This window comes from Ambystoma mexicanum, chromosome 14, assembly GCF_040938575.1.
Source record: "Ambystoma mexicanum isolate Mex_15411 chromosome 14, UKY_AmexF1_1, whole genome shotgun sequence".
NCBI lineage: Eukaryota > Metazoa > Chordata > Amphibia > Caudata > Ambystomatidae > Ambystoma > Ambystoma mexicanum.
This window is the reverse complement of record NC_090940.1, coordinates 606,294,808-606,301,531: the sequence shown is the minus strand read 5'-3', so window position 1 is coordinate 606,301,531 and position 6,724 is coordinate 606,294,808.

Sequence of the window (6,724 nt, the reverse complement as noted above, 5' to 3'; positions counted from 1 at the left end):
CTGTCCCAGTGACCAGATCTCTTGGCCCCGCTGTCCCAATGACCAGATCCTTGGCCCCGCTGTCCAGAGACCTCGCTGGCTGTCCTAATTCCCAAACTCAAGCTTCCCTTGTAAGTATCATATCACACAGTACCCAAAAACTGCATATCCCGCTCTTTTACCCTTGCATCCTATTAAAATCCTATTAAAATCCCATCCAAAATTCCAAATTGCCAGTATCATCTGTTCACCTTTCCTTAGAAGAATCTGTTAGTCCATATCTGTTAGCATGTTCCTTTTATAATTATTTCAGTTATCTGTGCAAGTCCTTAGAACCATTTTGAAATAAATTAAGTAATTCCCGTATAAGGAGGTACACGGTGCGAGCTGGTTAAAATTCAAAATTAACCCTCTTGCGTGCAGTGTCTTTCTTTAATAATATAGTCATTAAAATATAGCCGCAGTAGAACCAGTCGTTGTGAAACAAACACTGAATTTGCCCGTGTATTCAGTTTTCCTATAAATTTCGATTTGCATTTCCCATAGAATAACCCTAACATAATCCCATTAAGAATATTCCCTTTCCCTCAGAATCCTGTCTGTTATGCGCCTTTGTTTCTCATCCCAAAAAATGATTTCTGATTTTTGACAGCTAAGCCCCTTCCCTTAGCTGCTTAGCATTTTAAAGTCTGTATAAAATAAGAGTTGCAATTCTGCTGTGTGTTTTCTTCCGCATTGTTTTCCTCCCAAAATCGATTTTCTTACCTGTGTTCACGTTGCTTCCTTGTCTCTGAAGTGCAGCCACACGAAGTTCTGTCCTAGCTATCCTACGCAACTATCACTGATATACAAGTAACAAGTAAAATCTGAGTATGCCATTTTGCTCCTTTTGTAGGTTTTCATTTCCGTTTCTGGCCTCCCATCTTGGGGTGGTGGGCTGAATTTTAGATCTGATTTTTCCCTCTTTCTGACTCCTTGCCACTGATTTCCATCCACAAAGAATTTAGTCAGCCGGTGTTTCGGAAAGTGTTGCAGGGGGAGTGCATTACTTGTGTGCTATCTGTCATTTTAAGAAAAACGATGTTGCTCCTGTTTTCTATTAAAGGTTTATGTATCTGATCTTAGGAGTGTGAAGTAACTGTATTGTGGGATTTTTGCAGTTGTACTGCACACCGTGGTGGCTGCTTCCCTAATTTTGATTTGCTTGATTTTCTTTGAAATCTAAGAAGTAATAAATATGTCATTGCTAAACACCAGCCTGGTTCATAGTCCATTGCGACACAGAGTATTTGTTAAGGTGGGTGCGAGACGGTTTGGGTGCCTTCTCAAAGTAGAATCCGAGAATCAATAAAGATAAAAAGCATTTTTATTGTGCGCCACATTCATTGTCAGTGGAAAGAGTCCCTGGCGGGAGTGTGCCGTGTCCTAAAACCTTTACACTTTGCAAAAAAACAAAGTTCATTTTGGATACATAAGAACGACCACCAATTTACCAAACATGTCTGTGCTAGTAATTCAGCTGTGCATTGCTTCTGGGCATGCAATGCACTCTGGGTATGGTGCTCATTTCCACTGTCAGAATAGTAACCATGACAGTAAAGTGTGTGCAAAGCATGAGGCATATATACAGCTTTGCGCAGCTTCATTTTTTAAGTTTGTGCTGTTGAGCCAAGGACAACTTTCAGAGGTCAGTGAATTTCCTCAACTTGGGGAGGAGTGGGGTGTCTACACAGAACGGCACACCAGCAAGACAGTTTTTGCCGGCGGCCCAATTCTTCCCCTGTTTCTTAGGCGATTGCCCTGGGATTGCTGACAGTGTGGCCTCTACTTGTTTGTGGATGCACTTTACTCATTTTAGGGGAAGCAGTTCTGTTGTGACTTCTTTTTCTGTTCCCGATAGTTCTTTAAGAAGGGCCCCTTTACTTTTAAATGCAAGTCCTCTTACTCCCTGCATGTTTAACTGTACATTGTCTATTATACCCCCCTCCACCAATCAGAACTCAGTCATTCGCTAATGTTTATTGTATATGAAACTCTTGGAACAGCTGACCATCTCCCAGCTTAATCTACATACTTACTTTGTTGGTTGCCTCCATGACCACCAGTCTGGCTTCAGAGCTGCCAGAAGCACAGAAACTGCTCTCCTGAACACCCGTGAAGACCTGCTCTCCAATCTTGACTCTAATCTCCCTTCTGTCCTCATTCTCCTCGATCTATACTCTGATTTTGATGTGGTCAACCATGGCATACTGCTCAATCGCCTCTGCGATAACATTGGTATTAATGATCAGGCCTACCTTGCACCTCTTTCCCACTGCATCGCTACTTTCTGCTCCAATTTTCAATGTTATGCTCCCCTCAGCCGCCTCTGCTTCCTCTCTCATCCTAGACTGTCTGGCCACAATTCAGGAGTGGTGTGCCACCAATGATCTCTGCCTTAATGCCAGTAAGACCGAGATCCTCCTCATTGGGACACTTGAGCCCTCCTTTCCTCTTACTCTCTGGCCGCCCACTCTGAGCCCTCTTCCTGCTCCTTCCTGTGAGGCTAAGAACCTTGGTGACATCTTCGACTCCACCCTCTCCTCCTCTCCTCACATCAAGACGTCAAATATCAGCTGCATCTCCTGAGAGGTTTTCTTCCTTTTCTCACTTTCCCCTATAAGCTCCCGGTCTCCAGAGCTCTGGTCATTTCTAGGCTGGACTATTGCAACAGCCTCTTTCTAAATCTTCCTGCCTCTACTCTTCGAACTTTATAACTTATCCAGAACAGGACTGCAAGACTTGTCCTCGGCTTCAAGCCCAGGGATAGTACGTCTCCAGCTCTGAAATCTCTCCACTGGCTCCCTGTGGCTGCAAGGATCAAGTTCAAGACCCTTTGCATCGTCCACAAGGCTTTCCGGGGCCTGGGACCGCTCTACCTCCAACTTGCTCTTCCAAAACATCTTCCTTCTCAAGCTGTCCGCTCATCTATCTCTAACCCTCTCAGGGCCAGCCGTTTCTCCAAGCAGAGAGTTGGGGACAGATCTATCTCCTCGGCTGGAGCCTCCTCTGGAACAGCCTCCCTGCCTCTCTCAAACTTGAGCAGAACCACCTCTGGTTCTGGAAGCAACTCAAGACCTTCCTTTTTGCTTCCGCTTTCTCTCTTCCTCTCCCCTGCTGATGCAGCTGACTGCTCCAAGCACTGGTGACCTGGTCACCCTCTGAACTCGGGCCCAGGCCAGGCTCCTGCATGTCCAGTTGCCCTTCACACTGCCTCAGGGCTCCCCAGCACTTAAGGGTCTGTATCTGCAACCCTACAGTCCCTTCTCTCTGCAGCTATGAGCCACGCGCAGGCTGCACTTGTGTGTTAACTGCACTAACCCCTTCCCCTGCCCCCTGGCACTTCTCCCCTTCCCAGTTACCTGCAAATGCGCGATCTGAATGGCACAAGGCCTAGTAAGATCGCTATTTCGTCCTCCTTTGTTTCCACCTCCTTGTCTTGTGGCGCCTAGAAACACTTGTGCACAGGTGCGTTATAAATGCCACATCATATCATATTCTAAAGGGGACCTGCACTGCACTCCAGCAGGCAGTCCTGACTCCAGTCTTCATGGGACGCCCATTGAGAACTCGGACTTTATCAGGCCAATTCGAACCTAAACCAACGGTGACCCACAGGTGACCTTGGGATTAATGGTTACGTGCTTGTAAACCATCCCCCTTAAGAACTTGGGACGTTCTACAGTTCGTCTTGCTTCTCACTGTGCAGAACTGTTGAGCTACTTGCAACAAGATATACAAAGCAATAACTCGACCTGTGCTCAGTGACTCTGCAAGATTTGAAACTGAGACTTTTCTACTGCATATTCTGTGAAGTTCGGAGGAAATTGATAGGGAGTGAAAAGAAATCCCAATATATATATATATATATATATATCCTCGATGCATTTCCTGTAGCACTGCCCTACTGGCACCACCCTACCAACATAACCGTGTATGCGTGCGGGTGGCAGTAGGTGGCTGGCACTGTATGTCTGTGTATGTTTTTGTTGGCAGTATTATTAAACCCTACTTTATATTGTCTGGAGCGTTTGCCTGTTTGAGTAAATGGACCCGCTTCTGTGTAGGCATTGCTGAAGTCCTATTATGTAACAATGTTACTCAGGTGCTGCTCCACTGCTGAAAGTATAATCGCCAGTGCTTGGCCATTTCTACCAATATGTGAGCCAGGGGGAGCCTTGGGAATCCCTTGCCCAGTCTGTATCACTACTCTTCTTGAACCCAGCACCTGGTCTGTGTTGATAGCGCCTAACAGCCACCCATGAGAATTTTAGCTTGACTTCCTAGAGGCGAGGTCTGCGGTCATCCCTGGAACCATGTGCACGGTTGAGTGAATCAATAAGCAGTCTGGCTCCAACGTAGTCATGCGTGGAACCGCTGTGAGGCGCTAGCTACCCTGCCTGTCCAACATGGCATCCCACAATGCACCGATATATACTTAGTGTGATATAACAAATATTGCATGCTGTAATTATTAAACCCACAATTGCCAAAACAACACCCGACATGCTCCCAACCTTTAGCACCTGGAGAAAGGTGGCAGTAATGACTCCCAGGTGAGGTGAAAGGAGCCATAGCTACAGCCAAAGGACCCCCCCCAGCCTTCTAACGCAACAAAGATCCGCACACAGCCAGCAGGTGGTCCTCTTTGAAGGAAAGGGGCGCGAGCTGCAGGATGCGATGGGGATCCAGCCTCAGCATCCGACCATGCACATGGGGACTGGCGGACTGGGGGGGGGGGGGGGGTTAGGTCAGCTGATCACCTTGTGTGCTATGCTGACATTGGAGAGGGACCTTCAAAGTCACACCCACCTCTGCACAGCCATATCTTTTTTTTTTGTTTTTTGTGCAGAGCATGTCGGGGCCCACCTTCTCGAGTGTGCATGGTGCACGGCATGTCGCAGCCCATCTTCTCGAGTGTGCATGGTGCACGGCATATCGCGGCCCACCTTCTCGAGTGTGCATGGTGCACGGCATGTCGCGACAAACCTTCTCGAGTGTGCTTGGTGCACGGCATGTCGCGGCACACTTTCTCGAGTGTGCATGGTGCACGGCATGCTGCGGCCCACCTTCTCGAGTGTGCATGGTGCACGGCATGCCGCGGCCCACTTTCTCGAGTGTGCATGGTGCACGGCATGCCGCGGCCCACTTTCTCGAGTGTGCATGGTGCACGGCATGTCTCGGCCCACTTTCTCGAGTGTGCATGGTGCACTGCATGTCGCGGCCCACTTTCTCGAGTGTGCATGGTGCACGGCATATCGCGGACCACCTTCCGAGTGTGCATGGTGCACGGCATGTCGCGGCCCATCTTCTCGAGTGTGCATGGTGCACGGCATGTCGCGGCCCACCTTCTCGAGTGTGCATGGTGCATGGCATGCCGCGGCCCACTTTCTCGAGTGTGCATGGTGCACGGCATGTCGCGGCACACCTTCTCGAGTGTGCATGGTGCACGGCATGTCTCGGCCCACCTTCTCGAGTGTGCATGGTGCACGGCATGTCGCGGCCCACCTTCTCGAGTGTGCATGGTGCACGGCATGTCGCGGCACACCTTCTCGAGTGTGCACGGTGCACGGCATGTCGCGGCACACCTTCTCGAGTGTGCACGGTGCACGGCATGTCGCGGACCATCTTCTCGAGTGTGTATGGTGCACGGCATGTCTCGGCCCACCTTCTCGAGTGTGCATGGTGCACGGCCTGTCTCGGCCCCCTTCTCGAGTGTGCATGGTGCACGGCATGTCGCGGACCATCTTCTCGAGTGTGCATGGTGCACGGCATGTCGCGGCACACCTCGAGTGTGCATGGTGCACGGCATGTCGCGGCCCGCCTTCTCGAGTGTGCATGGTGCACGGCATGTCGCGGCCCACCTTCTCGAGTGTGCTTGGTGCACGGCATGCTGCGGCACACCTTCTCGAGTGTGCATGGTGCACGGCATGTCGCGGCACACCTTCTCGAGTGTGCATGGTGCACGGCATGTCGCGGCACACCTTCTCGAGTGTGCACCTTCTCGAGCGTGCATGGTGCACGGCATGTCGCGGCACACCTTCTTGAGTGTGCATGGTGCACGGCATGTCTCGGCACACCTTCTCGAGTGTGCATGGTGCAGGGCATGTCGCGGCACACCTTCTCGAGTGTGCATGGTGCACGGCATGTCGCGGACCATCTTCTCGAGTGTGCATGGTGCACGGCATGTCTCGGCCCACCTTCTTGAGTGTGCATGGGCCATGGCATGTCGCGGCCCACCTTCTCGAGTGTGCATGGTGCACGGCATGTCGCGGCCCACCTTCTCGAGTGTGCATGGTGCACGGCATGTCGCGGCCCTACTCGTAGCGTGGGGCCAGACACGTTACCAACCCACACTCGGCGTAAACGCTGCTAAACGGCCCCGCAATAGATTGGTCAAACGTCCCCTCTTTATTTCCCTGCTTGGAAATTGGCAGTTTCGCTCTTGGGACATACGATGGCTGAGATTTTTTGTTGAATGCACCCCAAAGGGCAGGCTTGCGCTCTAACTCTTCTGGGCCACAAACACCCCTCTTTTGAACTTTCCACTGTTGGTCTGTAGGCCCAGCTGAAGATGTGTGGGGACCCGTTTCAACATGATGGTTGGGGCCCCCCTTGCTTAGAGCGGGAAACCGTTTGAGGCCTCTCCATTAGGATGTAGATAAAGAAATACAGCCAAGGGTTAATAGCCGCTGATTATCACTGG